Genomic DNA, 17,488 nt, shown 5'->3' with positions numbered 1-17,488 from the left:
AAAATAAGGATAAGCGACATCATTGCAAAAGATAAAATCTCCAAGATATTCCTTCAACTGAGGAACCATAAGCATTAGTACATCACTTGGAATAATCCGTAAGCATCCGAGAGCAATAGGCATATGCTTTCACTTATAAAATAGCATTTAGCCCTGGTTACTATAGCAGTAAAAGACCCTCTACAGAATTGAGCAAAAGAGTACTCAAGTCAGTCCCATAGCATTCCAATACATCGGCATAACATCCTTAAATGATTGGGCATGAAATAGATATCTCGAAAAGCATAAGTAACCTCTAGATAATGAATGAAGTGATGTCTTGAACTATATTATAGCAAACTATCACAAACAACGAATCAATGGTGGATCCCAAGAGCTCCAATTGATGCCCAAACTCATGCCAAAGATGTCAAGGAGGATTCCAAATATTGCCAAGAGCTGGAGGATGGGGTAGACTGATCAGGAAGGAGAGGGCAACAAACGGGCACAAATCATGTTGATGTTGTTCCTCATGTTGCTACTCCTACTGCTAGTATTGAGGTCTTGGGGAAGCTCATTAGGTCCCAAGGAAGCCTTGGGACAAGATAGGAAGAAGTCAGAGAGAAGGTAGAGCTCAATGCATAGCTCAAGGTGGTGAAGGATCCATGGGGCTGCCATTGAAACTATGAGCTGAAGCTTTTCTGCACAAGTCGAAGCAATGTCAGGTTAAGCTCCTTAATGCTCATGCAATGGCTGTGATACCAGTTGAAGAGAGTGAGCCTTGAAGTGGAAGCACAGAGCAAAAGTAAGAGCTACGGTGAAAGGAGCAAGAGCAAGAGAGAGTGTGGAAACTCCAACAGTCACAATGTGTGACCGACCTTCCCTTTATTCAAATGTCATTGAAAGAATAAAGAATGAAGTGACAGTGATGGGCACCTGCCACCTACAGTGTACATGTGTGTGGATGTGTGAGTACTATTAGTGTAACTAATACATGGGCGGCTCGGCACATGCACCTTTACCTTCAACACTAATAAGTTAGGTTGGTAAATTGGCTTGTGTTAGTTCACCATACTTTGGTTGTATAACCTTTATCTCACTAGTGTTGTGTGAGACTGTGAAGATAGATGAAAAGTGGTTGAAGAATAATGAAAGAGCAAGAGAGCATGTAGCTCTATCCTTGCTTGCTCTATCTCTGTCCTTTCTTGCTTACGGTTTCTTTAGAGGTTACCCATTCCACTATTATCTACACCCAAGCACACTTAACTGCAAGGCAACTAACCATCAAGTTAAGCCTTGGAGTTGTTTGAAATAACAAAGAAATTTTTCAAAAACCTATTGGGGAGGAGATAAAGAGCTTTTCAAGCATGACCTTTCAACTACCTCTTGGTATACAATACCTCTAAAGTTCTACCACCTTGCTCTTCTAGTTTTGTTATTTTTTTCATTATGAAGACATTAAGGAGAAGTGGTAATTTTTCTCTCTCAATTTCAAGCATCACATTATGTTCTCACCTTCATATTCGCAACATGATGAGCTTTAAACATGTATGAGGATGAAACTATGAATGATTTAGATGATTTAGATGCATTGTAACTAATGGACAAGGGAGAATTTGGTGCTTTATGGCTTGCACTGTGACACTAGAGAAAAATTTTCCTACTCTCAATGAAAATGTTACACCAAGCTCACTACTTTTAATTTAAAATTGTTATAACAATAAGCTTCAAGTATCTTGGGTATGTCTCTTGAGGATGAGGTTGCTCCTAGAGCTACTCTGTTAACACGGCTACCTCAAGGCACCAAGGCCTCTGGCTTTCTCAGTACACATGAGGTTAATAATATGTTAGAGAATATGAAGCCACCTATGTTTAGAGGAGAGAAATGAGATTGTAACAAGGATCCATTCAACACTATTTTACAAAAGTGGAGTGACTTGCATCAACTATGTTGTACATCAAATTATGTTAGAGCCCTTGAGGCAAGCCTCACACTTGAGGGTAAGGCCTACAAGTGGTGGATGAGTATGGATGCCACTACTCATCTTACAACATGGGCCAAGTTTGAGGAAATATTCCAAAAGCAATTTCTTCCTGAGAATAAAAAGAATCAAAATTGGACTGCCTAGGATAAATGTCGAATAGAGGGTTTCAAAATTAACCTAATACATCTACAAATATAGAGAGATCATTCATAGGATTCATTCGAGGATTGGACAATGACTATAAGGCCAAGGTGAAAACTGGATATCCTAAAATACAAGAAGAAGCCATCAAGAGTGCACAAAACTTTCTATGATACGCTAGATAGGAAAACATCAATATATGCATTTCTATATTCAAAAATTGTATCGCTATTAGTAGGGAAGAGAAATTTCAATGCAACATCCAAAAAGGAGATTACTAAGAAGCCCAAAGGGACTAGAGAGCCACTCTCGAGTGAAGAGCTTATGAGAGCATGTAAGGAGAAGTTGTGACCAACTAAACCACTTTTAGCTAGGTTTCCAAGCCAACTAATGAGAGTTGTTGCACTCTATTGGGATGATTTATTAATAATTTCTATAACTCTGTCTAGCCTTCTTGATATTTTTGACACTCTTTCATTGTAATAGTCCAACTAATATTGCACAATTCTAAAACTAATTAAACTTACTCATTTTTGTTTATTTCCCTTTTTATAATAACTCACGTCTAGGTCTCTATTAGGCACTAGATTTCTATCCCAAGCTAGCTATGGCTCCCCCCCTCCAAATCTTTCAAGGGCGGCTCCTCATAAAATTCTCCTGGCCATACTTGTGGTGGTCTATACAGTGATTTATTTGTTTGATTTTGAGAAGTTGGTTTTAGAATATATATCTAGCAGATCTATCGGTGTACTTCTGGTTAAGTTCCTTTTTAATTGTTTTGTTTCTCCACCTTTTATATAATTAGTTCCTTTGATTTATTTTAACAACAAACATTCAAAGAAATCAACTAACATTTCAAAAACCCATAAATTTAAATTTCCTTTCTCAAACCCAACCCCCTCTCTGCAAAATGCAATTTGTTATTGCACTTAATGCCTAAGTAATTAATTTATTTTCATTTTCGATGGAGACATCTTTCTTTTCTCTCTATGAACTAAATAACGAACAAGATAAAAATAATTTTCATATCTTACTCTTGCACATACACATACATAGTTCATTGCAAAACCTAGAAAGTGCCCCCCCCCCCCCCCCCCCCCCCCTTTCTAATTAATAAATTATGCTAGTGATCCTCCTCCCTTACATTGTCTGATCGAAAAACTAATAAAGTTGTGTTCATCGATGATATAAATTGGTATATAGTTTTCAAGTTTAAATTCAACGTTGAGGCTCAACCCCCATACAACTAACATATTGATATAAATAAAGAAACTATTTTTTAATATAGCATTAAAATTTACAGCTTAACTATTTGGATTGTTTCATTTGCATGAAAAATATAAACTCATATTGACTTAAATGTTCATTCAAAATTATCATTTAGCCACAATGCCCTTGTGTGTCACAAATCAAAGTGCACACATACTTTCATTTAGCATATAATTGTAAACAATAAGTTTTTGTATGAATAATTACTTTGAAAATACATTTAAACTAGTGTCTCTTTCTACAAAATCTCAAAAATTTAAGGAAATTACAAGAATAATATTTTTAACTTTCTTGCCAATTACCATAATTTTTTGATGAGTACACATCATTTTTCACCAATAAAACCCTTAACTTAATCTAAAGTGATCAATTTTTGAATTTTAAAATGTAGCAAACCTTATTGAAAAAATCTCAAAAAATATTCAATAGGCTTCTCATAGCATAAATCTCTATTAAAAAATATAAATTTGTACTAGTACAATCTTTGAAATTTTTAATAAATTTTCAAATGCTTATTTTTGACCAATTTGATGAGTTTTTATCGTTGTTTCATTTTTAAAAAGTATCTAACATGATTTAGAATTTATATGGCATACAAAATATGCACATATAGTTTAAATTCGTATAATATAAAAAAAATCAATTTCACATATTCTTAATTCATAAATAAATATCATGCTCACTTAGAAAGTTTTAGGTTTTTGAAGTTGCATCTTTATCTTTGGAATCCGTGTCTCTATGGTGTAGCAATAGAATTCAATCTATTAGTGCTTTGATCACATCAATCTTCTTCAATCTCTAGCTCAGACTTAGTTCTGGAGTCCACTAAAAACAATTCTTGACTATCCCATGTGAATTGATAAAGGAACAAGCCCACTAAGTAATGACGATCAAAAAGAGGGAATGATGGTGATTAAGAGGCAGAGGATTATAATCACCAAATCGATGACAAAGAGAATGGCAATGATGTTGGTGGCTCTCATCATCATCTTCTCTATCCCTCGTATGCTCTCTCTCTCTCTCTCTCTCTCTCTCTCTCTCTCTCTCTCTCTCTCTCTCTCTCTCTCTCTCTCTCTCTCTCTCTCCACCAAAATGAATGAGACATCATAATGAAATATGTCAGAAAATGTCACTCAGATCCGTGGAGTGAAGAAGAGTCGTCATGGAAAGGAGAGATATGATAACTGATGAGGATGAGGACGGCAATAGGTGGGTCTGATGATGATCATTGTGTTCATTGCGACCATGATTTTGCGTCTCTCTCTTTCTCTGTCAGAGGCGTTGATCCCAAATGGCCTCTTTCCTCCCTCTAAGACATCAATCAAACGTCACCCCCCAATGGCCTCTTTCCTCCCTCTAAGACATCAATCAAACATCACCCCCCAAAGGCTTCCTTTTGTTTTCCATAAACTCATTTGTTTCTTTCTATTCATTTCCTTTTCTTTCTCTAAACCTTAGAACCTTTAAACTCTCAAATCCCTCTCCCTAGACTTACCACTACTATTATGAATTGACTCCTCATAACTCCACCCCTTCCTACCATCCCTACAACGATTTAAAACACATGCCCTAAGAAAATCAAGATATGCATCCATATTAAAACAAACTTATGGTGTAGACAAAGCAAAAAATGGTCGTATCAAATTCATATGCCTTTCATGACGGTCCACTTTAATGACTTCGAGTGTCAACTAGAAAGGATAGACTAGTAAGCTTCCACTGCACAAGGAAATCTGCCTCTTGTGGAATAACTAAAAGCAGAAAGTTTTTTTCTTCATAAGCTAGACTTTTCCATAGGCACTTCCTCAATATTCCTAGGATTACCTCACTAAATTTGCCTATAGCACTATTCTTATTCCCCTCCATCTTCCTTCCTTTCTAGACTACAAAGATGCATCCTCCAAGAGAGCAACTACGACCCCATCTAAGTAAATTTCATTCAAAAATACGGTAACAATGTGTCAGGGAGATACAATTTGTTTGAAATGTTTGCAAGTTTTGGCATGTTTCTAGGTGTTGTCATTTCTCCCCCACTGAGTTATGAAGCATCATTGTGAGCACAATAATATCATGAGCATTAGGAATGTTCAGCATCAGGAACACTGCTACATAGCTTCAAAAAGAAAAATGTATTCTCCCCCACTTAATTAAGAAGCATCCTTGTGAGTACAATGATAAGACTTGCAAAACAATGCATAAAAGACTAGAATACACTAAAATGTATAACAATACTGACTAGTAGCGTATTATAAATTAAGCAAGACAAATGCTTTAATTAAATTGGATAAAAACTTGTGCAAGCTAGCATTTCCCTTACTCACTAGAGTGCATAACATAGCAACATCCAATGCATGGAGCATACCAACTAGGAAACATACTAGAGCCATTAAGTAACAATAATCTCTCAAGGTAACAAAATGCCACACTACTTTCCTACTAGAAATATTACCTCTGAAATAACATCATTGATAAGTACAATGCTTATCAAATCCCATACGAAGCAAGCTAATACTATAATACTAAATAGGACTCCTATGGTTGAACTACTAATCCTCCATGTTCTACTAGAACAACCAATCAATGGACCCTAATTCCAACTCGTCTCTTTTTTGTTTCTTTGAGAAGTCCTTTAGCATCAAAAGATTATATATATTTATGATTCTACCCAAAAGGTTCCACCCTAAAGAGATACAAGGCATCAGATGCATGGCACCCAATCAAGGAAATCCCTATGGCCTACTATCAAGATGGCAAAGGTAATGGCTATCTTCTTTTGGTTTGTTTGTTTTTTTTTAAAATGTCCCTTTAGTCTTTAGGGGTTTTTTTTGAGAAAAATAAATAGATATACTCTCCCAAATTGTTTCTTTTGTTTTTAAAAAAATCTTGTGATATCGTTTGAGTTATTTTTGGACTCTATCTTGAGAGAAAATGATTAGAAAGCTAGGAATTTACTCATGAAGTTGAACTTTCAAACATCTTAGCTCAACAATTGTACTCAAGGAATCTAATCTAGCACCTAATATCAGTCACCTTGCTTAGGTAAATCAAAGGCAAAAACACCCACCAGATCAACGTCTCTCATCCACTCTACTCCTAGTCAAAATTTCGTGGAGAGAAGCTTGTTATTCAACTACCCTATATTGCTAAGTAAGCAACAAAGTGACAAGAGTGAACTTTAGTGGATTCCCAGTCAGGCACCACATGCAATGAAAGTCACTAGTCACGCACACACACACCATCCCCTAAGATCACTTTCTAGTGCAAATATCCCAGTCCATGTAGGTGGACTCTCATATAGTTTGAATCGTTTATGTTTTTTTTTGTTTATTTTTGTTGTAAAAGTGTTATTATTTTTCATCAGTAATGTGTTAGTACTTTAGTCAATGCATATTTTATTCATTTTTCTTATTTCAAATGAATATGTATACATAAATGAGAGACAAAACAACCTAGACATATATGGGAATATTACAACTCCAAGAATTGTCAATATACACATGCGCTAGTGTTCAAATCAAAACGATAACCAAATCTGCACATAAATCATACGCTAACTACTACATTGTTAATGGGTCAGATAAATAAATAATGAAACTTTCCCTAAATAGGAATAGCTTTCATACACCCATATCTCAATCATGATTAACCGATCTATCCTAACGTGTCCACCACTGACTATTTATTTATAGCATTGCATATCTCCACTTTATAACTATTCTCCCATATATAGCCATACATCTAGCTAAGCTAAAGTGTAATGAACTCATAGCATTGAAAGGAATACCTTAATCATGCATGCAACTCCTAACTATGTGAAACTAAGCTACCTAAGCGATAGCAGATGAGAAACTAAAAAATGAAAGGACATAAACAAATCTTGATGCGTGTGTGTGCTTTTTTTAAAATTTGTTGTTTTGGGGTTTTTTTTCCCTCAATGAAATTATAATGAACGTGAAAGAAACTAAGAAAACAAAAGATCTAAAAAAAATCCTCACATTCTCTAAAATCATCTAGCACAAACAATAAGCTCAGCCCCGAATCATCTACACTATCTAAGTCAAACCTATCAACTAACCTACCAGATATAGGATGCTCCTAAATAGCCACTAGTGTAGGCACATCAAAGGTCATACACCCCCTATCAAGTGCATCACTGAAAATTTCCATCACATCACGGAGTAGAGCCGTGGTTGTGCAATCATAATAGGGCATAGGTGCCATTGGTAAACACCCTAAAGAGTAGCCCTCGATTGCATCCATATACCAACAAATATAATCCCAATAGGGATAATTATCATTTACTTGATCATTAGGATATAATGGAGCAAGACAGCAAACAACATATTGATATAAAAAAACTCACGTTGCTCATTACCCACTCTATATCCAAGGCAATACCACGCTTAGGTGAGAGTATGCTATCATAATTGTGGCATTGATACAGTGGTACCATAACATCAAAAGTAAGTGCAACACTGCCAACATAGGGGTTGCACGTGCACATAAAGATGCCATTGACAAGATCTACAACCAAATGGTGGATGATACTGTAAACAAATAAAATCACAAAAGAAGAATCACAATAGGCATCTCCCCTCAGTACATATAAGAACATGTCATGCGTTTGAAAACACGGAATACTATAAGGCTTGGCATGAATAGGATCGGAACTATCCGCATCAAGACGAGGGTAAAGCGCATCCATCCATAGAAAAGCCATACTTGCATCCCAGTAAAGCCCCCCCAAAAGAAAAGAAACTCAAATTCAGATGAGTTGGGGTTTATTCTAACCACTAACCTAACTGTACTTAACTATCCTAAGTGACAAAATGTTTAAGGTGGAGGTCATTAATACTAAATATCTCATTTTTAGCTTGAATATCTTGTACATCTAGAGAACCATTATCATAAACATTAATAACCTTAAAAGGTCCTAACCAATGAATTTTAAGCTTTCCCAAAAATTTGTAATAACGGCTATCATAAAGTAAAACTAAGCCACCCTCTTTAAACTCTTGTACTTTGATATTTTGGTCAGGCCAAGCTTTACGACATTTCTGCATTACTTCTAAGCTTTGTAAAGCTAATAATCATTCCTCGTCTAACTTCGCTAATTGCAAAATCCTTTGCTTTAATGATTTAACTTCTCCTAACCGTAATGATAGAGCTGCTCGCAAAGTAGAAAGCTCTTGCTCAATTGAAAAAATAGCATTAGTTCCATAAACTAAGTTAAATGGTGTATTTTGAATTGTCACCTTGTAGGTTGTTATGTAGGCTCAAAGTGTCTCATACGAATGTTATAGAAAAAATTTAAGAAGGTCGACCAGTCCTTTGACCTAGGTCACATTTTAATCAATAATAATGAGCATCCTTAAATAGGGTAGGTGACCAATACCCAGCTAATAGAACCTTTCTTGATGTTAATTTGCTAGCGAAATGGCCGCCACAAGGCTCATCATGCAATGCTTTGAGAACTACTAGAACTTTATCCTTCCTTACATATCGATGATTTTTCCCTTGGAAAGAATTTATATAAATAACCACCTAATAATCCATAGGAATGTGCTTGCATCAATATATGTCTCGTTTTCCATTTATGTAGACTAGGTGGATACCATAGGTGGATACCAAGCTGTGCTAATAAAATTAGCAATATCAATGTACCATGGAACTTGCATCTCCACAATAAAAAGTGATGCATCTGGAAAATAATATTTCCCATCTTCTTCCTTATGTGATGTTAATAATAAGGAAAGATAGTCTACTAGAACATGAGCTCTACTAGGATGAGTGACTATTTGAAAATCAAACTCTTGAAACAATAGCATCCAACAAATCACTCATCTTGAAAGTTCTACTTTATTAAGAAAATACTTTAACGCTTCATGATCAACATAAATAATACATTTATTTCCTAATAAATAATGACAAAATTTCTCCATTGAAAAAACCATGGATAAGCATTCTTTCTTAGTGGTGGTATAATTCCTTTCCGCATCATTTAGGTTATGGCTTGTATAATAAATCGGATGGTCCAACTTACTATCATCTACTTGATATAAAATAGCTCCCACAACATACATAGATGCATGTGCATGGATATTGAATTCTTTCATCCAATTTGAGGGTGTCAATATACTAGTCCTTCAACTAACTTCTTCTTCTTAAGATATTCAAATGCCTCGTAATAGGTAGCATCCCAATTAAAAGGAGTATCCTTTCATAAAAAATTAGTTAAGGGGGATGCCACCTTTGCATTAAAATTGAAAAAAAAAAGATAATAATTTAAATGCCCCAAAAATCCTTGAAGTCATTTAAGATGTGTTGGTGGTGGAAGCATAGATATCTTGAGGATTTTAGTAGGATCCATGGCAATACCTTCTTTAAAAACAATATGCTCCAACAATGTTCCTTTTGGAATGCCAAAGGCACATTTATGAGGGTTCAATGAAGCACCCACTTCATTACTGCATTTATGAGGGCTCAATGAAATGCCCACTTCATTACTGCATTCAAATAGTTGGGACAATAGCTGAGGCATTTCTTTTGCCATCCCACAGACACAAAAGTCATCTAGAAACACTTCCATCCCATTGTCGAAGAAAATCTTGGTAGGTTGCAATCATAACCCTTTGAAATGTTGATGGTGCATTACACAAACCAAAATACATTACTTTATAAGCAAATGTGCCCCATTTAGTAGTAAAAGTAGTTTCAAATTGGTCTTTAGGATAATCAACACTCGATTGTAGCCATAAACCCATCCATAAAAGAATACAACTCTCATGGCTTGCAACCTTATCCAATACTTGGCTTGTAAATGGTAGAGGAAAATGATACTTGCGTGTTTTGTTATTAAGCTTTCTATAATCAACACAAATGCAAATTTTTTTGCTATTTTTCTTTGGCACTACCATGATAGGAGATATCCATTCACTATATGCAATAGGACATATAAATCTTGCATCGAGAAGCTTAGTAATATCAGCTTTCACCAATTTTGCATACACAAGATTTGTTCTTCATTGACGTTGCCATATAGGTTTTGTGCATGATTCTAGATCAAATCAGCCTTGATACCTTTAAGGTCAATATAAGACCAAGCAAATCCCCCAACATGCACCTGCAATACTTTTTCAAAATTTTCACAATCGTGGGGTTCCAATTGAGCTCCTAAGTTTAAGTATTTTCCTTTTATCATTTCTATTTTAACTACTTCCACTTCAAGCTCTTCAATAAACAAAGATGCTATTTTTTAAGGCTTGACCATAGGCACATCTTCTGATATTCCCATTGAAAAGTTTTCAAGAAAATTGTGCCTCCCACTCAGTTCTGGTTCTTCTTCCCCCTCATTCATAAAATGTACCAAGGATAAAGCCCTATAAGGTACAATAGCTAGATTATACTGGGTATCATCAGCCATTTCTATCTTATAAACACTCAATATATCAAGTAATAACTTCCTACTATATATCCCTTGTTTTTTCTCAAACAATGCAAGGTAGGCTTCAAATTTCTATGGTACTTAATGGTGAATGTAGTTCTTATAGAACAAATTGTCTAGAAAACTTTATCCTGATCACATGGGAATCGAGCATGTAATGTTCTACTATAATAGCTCAAAATTCTACTATGCTCTTCCAAACATTCTTGGCCATTTGAATTCTGAGACCATTGATTTTTGCTAAGCTTAAGGATTAATAAGTGCAAATCCTCATCTTCTTCACCTTGGATCCAACCCCTAGATAGTGTATGATTCATTTTTAGCTCTAGAAAGTTCTTAGGTGCCAAAGGTTTGAACCACCTAAGCTGTGGTTCAACTCCATCCCCACAAACAATAAAATCCATTACTCGTTATTTGGGATGGGGTAACACTACCGCACACATATTTCGTAGGAGCCTTGATTGATTTCAATTGGCTTCTATGATATCCCACTAACTGCCCCTCAGAATATGATACATCTTTTGCTTATTGTTTATACAACACTTAACCAAGGAGTGGTAATAGGATTTTTCTCTTGCAATCTAGTTCTAAAAGTAGCTAGAGATTTTTTTTTTCAAAATTCATTTATTTTCTCACATTTAAATAAGCATTTTCTAGGAATAGGCAATATTTGTGCCATTTGTTGAACATCACTATTTAATTTAGATTCTTGCTCTTCTAGATATCACCTCTCCCTAAATTGAAATTCTGACTTCTCTTTTTGTAGTTCAGCAATTTTCTTCATTGCTTCATTCACAGCAGTCACATTGTTGCCTCACATTCTATTTCCAAATCCTCTTTTAATTCTCTAATTATTCTATCATAACTACCATGAAATTCATTAAGAGTCTGTGCAAATCTATTTAAGGTCGAAGATGGGTTATCCCTATCATCATGTAATATCGGTTGTTGTAAAGGTTTGCGACTATCCATGTTTCTTCTCTCTCTTTCCTTCTTTTCTAGCTAAAGATAGTAAGACATTTTAGCAACCACTAGAAGTTGTTTGAATCCAAAAGGTAGAATATCTACCTCAATAGGGAATGTTGTAACTAAACTCTCCAAAGGTTTGTCATGATCATTCTCAATAGTATCAATTCCCTCTCTTGTTATTGAGAAGCTTACTAAAATTTCATCTAGGTTTGCTATCCTTGTCTCATCCTTATCCTTATCTTCTAAGTCATTATTGGAAAAGGTTTTTGATTTGTTATATGCAAAAAATGCATCCCCAAGGTCACCTTCTTCCTCATATTTGCAAAATCCAAAACATGTCTCAAAGAATGAATAATTCAAATCATTAAATTCATAGACTACATCATCAAGATGTTTATCTTCCCCAACTGAAATCATTAAGCAGTCTAGGTTGTATCTTTTGAAGTGGATAACCAATGGGGAATATCAATATCAAAATCATTATCCGATGAGAAATTTAAAGCATTTTCACCAATACCCACTTGTTTTGCTTTATGAGGCTAATATACTGTATTCACGTCTACTCTTCTTGCTCTTGCTGGTCATTGTGTCTTGAATAACCAGGCGTAAGGCCCTTTATTATTAGTCCTATCTGATTTTGAATCATAAAATTCACTATTGAACTTCTCACCCATTTCACTAAAACCACTTTATCTCCTAACTCTCTCAAAAATCCCTTTGAGACAACTTGTATTTAAACTCTATCATTTGGAGGACCAATCACAATTGAACCTTTTTACCCACCTTGACTGCATCTCACTTCGTATAACCAAGGTCAACCTAGCAACATAGAATATGAAGAAATGTTTGTCGATGAATGGAATATTAAATAATTTACATGAAATTGTAATCCTGCTAGTATATATTTCACATCGTGAAGTAATCCCAAAGGAATCACTTTCCTTTGGTCAGTCACACATAGAACTATATGGGTGGGTTCTAGATGTTTCAACCCTAATTCTTACATCATTTGTTGTGTCATTAAATTAACCGTTGAACCACTATCCAATTGTACTTCATTCAATAAGTGTCCATTGATGGTAGTGTCTATAATTGGTGCTTCGGGATCCACAAATAAATCTACAATTTTTACTTCCTTAGTTGTTCTCCATTTGGATGCATTTGCACTTACATTTGAAACATCAATCTTGATCCTTTTCCTTCTACACCTAACTAGCTTATGATAAAGCTGCCTTCAGCATGCATGTGCTATTTCTAGCAACTGCCTCGAGTTAATTGTTAAGTTTATTTATTCCAGTGCTACCCAAAGATCATCCTCTTGCTCTTTGTCCCTTTCTTTTGGAGCTATGAGTCTTTTAGGAAAAGGAGCTACCCCTACTTGAATCTTAGGATTTGTTAGGGGCAAGGGCAATAACAAATGATTAAAAGAGTTATGAGGAGATTCTGACTCGAGTAGCTCTATGTTAGGATCTATGTCCTTAGATTTAACCTTCATAACTCCTTTTGATTATGGACTCTCATCCTCTATACTTTGCTCCTCTTCTTGCTACCTTTGCACTCTAGTAACGACCCCAATCATGGGGTCAGCCTTAAAGGTCACCATGTGGGATATGAATTTAGACTTAACCTCAATATCTTGTCTTGTTGTTTCTACTTCATTGGGGACTTGTTTACATTTGTCATTAGTTTTGTTATCCTCCTACTTAGGACAATTTTCTTCAAATGCCCTTTGCCACTACACCTCCTACATAAAAAGAGGGGAATAGTCTTGATTTTTATGAGCGTTTGGACAATACGTAGCTATATGACCTTCTTGTTGGCATTGATAACAAATTATTGGTCCTCTACATCTTTGTTGTCCACTTTGCCCCATTGGATTATGAAAATTACCATTGTTTCTCCTAAAGGGAGAATTTCTTCCTCGATTTCCATTACTATTGTAATTGTTTCATGGCATTAGAAGTATGCCTTGGGTAGGCAATCCATGGGGCCTAAAAGGTTGATTGGGCGGCCCAATATGATAAGTAGTTATTGCAATCCATGTAATTATAGTTGGTTTGCATTACGTGAGCCTGTTGCCATTCTTGGCCTATTTTATGCCAAGAATCTACATCCACATGCCCTCTTTTAAGACAAAAGGTACAAAATGGAGGATGGTCAAGCATTAATCTCGAAGGCATTGGGCATTTAGTAGCCACATGACCATACCCATGACACTTACTGCACTAGATATTTGATCTAGGTGGGTTTGAAGTCGAACTGCTCGAAGGAGGTTGTGCATTAGTAGCTTGTGTTGTTATCGAATAACTTTTCTTTAAGGGTGCTTGGACCACACCTATTATTTTGTCTTTGAGTTTACATAGAGACTTTGCAATAATGTCCATTACTTTAGCTTCATCTAGAATAGACATAAGTTTGAGGCATAGATGGCATGCTCATCTATATCATGTAAGCTAGAATTGAAGTATACAGATCTAAAGGTACACTTGATACATTAGAACTTGTAGTTGTAGATGGATTTAGGGAAACGATCACATATGACATGTTCTTAGGTAACCCGCTTGAAGTACTAGTGGGATATTCCATTCGAGGTTCCTTGAATAGATCCTTCTGTCGTTGTCTATTGAGTTGCACTTCTTCCCACGATCTAGCATGTGTTTTAGCATCTACCAGTGTAGTAGGTCTTTGTAGGAGGCTGGCATGCTGATGGACTCTGAGATTAATCCTATTGATGAATTTATGCTTCTGCATAGGCTCATCAAGGGCCGGATTCATCTTTCAATAATCATTTCCATTCGCTCGATGTAATGCTTAACACTTTCGACTATCCCTTTGGATAAATAGTCCAATTGAAGAGCTAATCGTTCCTAGAAACCTTGCCGTCAAAACTTTTCTAAAAATGCTCCATAATCCTAGATCTGCTACCCACTCTATCCATGAGGCCTCCACTGGCTCCTAAATAATTGGCGAAATCCGAAATTCGACTCTAAGTCCCAATCAATGGATCATTCGTTACTTCCTACTGTAGCATTAGCTTTACTTTCTATACTTTCACTACTTTTTTTACTCCTCTCCCTAGTGGGACTACTAGTGCGTGAGACTGCTTGGTTCCATTGATATAAATCTTCTTCAGCTTCTTGTGATGGGGTTCTATCAAATGGTATGTTAGGATCAAGCAACTCCACACTTGAGCTTGGCGCAATGTCTATTTCCAATTCAAGTAAAGCATTCACCCTTTCCAACCTCTAGCAACCAAGCCTCTTGTTGAGCTACTCATTCCCTTGCACATTCGTTTGGGGCTTCAGTTGTTGTTGTTTCAATCTCTCCTCAGAACTCATCCACCACTAATTTAGTACTCATGAATGACATACTCTGCAAATTTCTTTCAGCTTGCCCGTTAATTCCACTAGATTTACCACCGGTTCAAGTGCACCAAAAAACGACCTGCCAAAGACCAAGCCACTTTTAGCCAGGTTTTCAAGCCAACTCATGAGAGTGGTTGAACTCTATTGGGATGATTTATTACTAATTTTTATAACTTTGTTTAGCCTTCTTGATATTTACGACACTGTTTCGTTGTAGTAGTCCAACAAATATTATACAATGTCTAAAACTAAGTAAACTTACTCAATTATTTTTATTTCTCTTTTTATAATAACTCACGTCTAGGTCTCTAGATTAGGCACTAGAATTCTATCCTAAGCTAGCTAGGGCTTCCTCCTCCCCCCATCTTTCAGGGGTGGCTCCTCATAACTTGCTCCTTGAAATACTTGTGGCGATGCATCCAATGATTTATTTGTTTGATTTTCATAAGTTGGTTTCAGAATATAGGTCTAGTAGATCTATTGGTATACTTCTGGTTAAGTTCATTTTGAATTGTTTCCTTTCTCCACCTTTTATATAATTAGTTTCTTTTATTTATTTTAACAAAAAAATTCAAAGGAATTAACTAACGTTCCTAAAATCCATAAATTTTAATTTTTTCTTTCTCAAATGCAACCCTCTCTTTGAAAAATGCAATTTGTCATTGCACTTTAATGTTTAAGTAATTAATTCATTCTCATTTTCGATGGAGACATCCCTGTTTTCTCTTTGAACTAAATAACAAACAAGATAAAAATAAGTTTCTTTCTCACTCACGCATATACACATATGTAGTTCGTTTCAAAACCTAGAATTTTTCCCCTTTTTTTTTTCAATTAATAAATTATGCTAGTAACCCTTCTCTCTTACCTAGTCCAACTGAAAAATTGATAAAGTTGTGTTCATTGATGAAATAAATTGGTATATAGCTTTAACACTTAAATTCAATGTTGATGCTCAACCCCCATACCACTAATGTATTGATATAAATAAAGAAACTATTTTTGAATATAACATCAAATTTGCAACTTAACTATTTGGGTTGTTTCCTTTACATGAAAAAGATAAACTCATATCAACTTAAATATTCATTTAAAATTATCAATCAATCCCAATACCCAGTCACAAATCAAATAACATACATACTTTCATTTAGCGTATAATTGTAAACAATAAGTTTTTATATAAACAATTGCTTTAAAAATGCATTTAAACTAGTGTCTCTTTCTCTAAAATCTCAAAAATATAAGGAAACTCTAAGAATAATATTTTTAACTTTCTTGCCAATTACCATACTTTTTTAATGAGTACACATCATTTTCCACAAATAAAATCTTTGATTTATCTAAAGTGATCAATTTTTGAGTTTTAAAATGTAGCAAAACTTATTGAAAAAATCTCAAAAAATATTCAATAGGCTTCTCATAATATAAAACTTTATAAAAAAATATCATTTTGTACTAGTATGAATTTAAAAAAAAATTAATAAATTTTCAAACTCTTATTTTTGATAGATTTAATGAGTTTTTATAATTATTTCATTTTTAAAAATTATCTAACACAATGTAGAATTCATATGGAATACAAAATATGCACGTCTAGTTTAAATTCATAAATTAAAAATATTAAACATAAAAAATTAGCAATTTCAGATATTCTTAATTCATAAATAAATGTCGTGCTTACTTGGGAAGTTTTAGGTTTTTGAAGTTGCATCTTTGGGATCAGTGTATCCGTAGTCTAATAAAATAGAATTCAATCTATTAGTTCTATGATAATCAATCTTCTTCAATCTCTAACTCAGACTTAGTTTCGGAGCCCACTAAAAACAATTCTTGACTATCCCATGTGAATTGATAAAGAAACAACTACCAAGTAATGACGATTAGGAAGAGGGAATTATGAAGATTAAGAAGGAGAGGATTATAATCACCAAAGTGATGATAAAGAGAATGGAAATGATGTTGGCTGCTCTCATCATCATCTTCTCCATCCTTCATTTGCGCTCTCTCTCTCTCTCTCTCTCTCTCTCTCTCTCTCTCTCTCTATCTATCTATCTATTTATATATCTACACCAAAATGAATGAGACAACACAATAAAATATGCCATTTTGATAACCCCCTCTAGATAGAAAATGTCACCTAGATCCGTGGAGTGAAGAAGAATCATCATGGAAAGGAGAGAGATGATAATTGATGAGGATGAGGATGGCAATAGGTGGGCCGATGGCAGTGATGATGATTGTTGTGTTCATGGTGACCATGATTTTGCAGCTCTCTCTCTCCATAAGGAGTTGATCCCAAAGAGCCTCTTTCCTCCCTCTAAGATATGAATCTA

Source organism: Lygodium microphyllum, chromosome 12, assembly GCF_053477565.2.
Source record: "Lygodium microphyllum isolate KBCC chromosome 12, Lygodium_microphyllum_v1.1.10, whole genome shotgun sequence".
Taxonomy (NCBI): domain Eukaryota; kingdom Viridiplantae; phylum Streptophyta; class Polypodiopsida; order Schizaeales; family Lygodiaceae; genus Lygodium; species Lygodium microphyllum.
The sequence above is the reverse complement of the archived record's forward strand: the minus strand, read 5'-3'. Positions refer to the sequence as shown.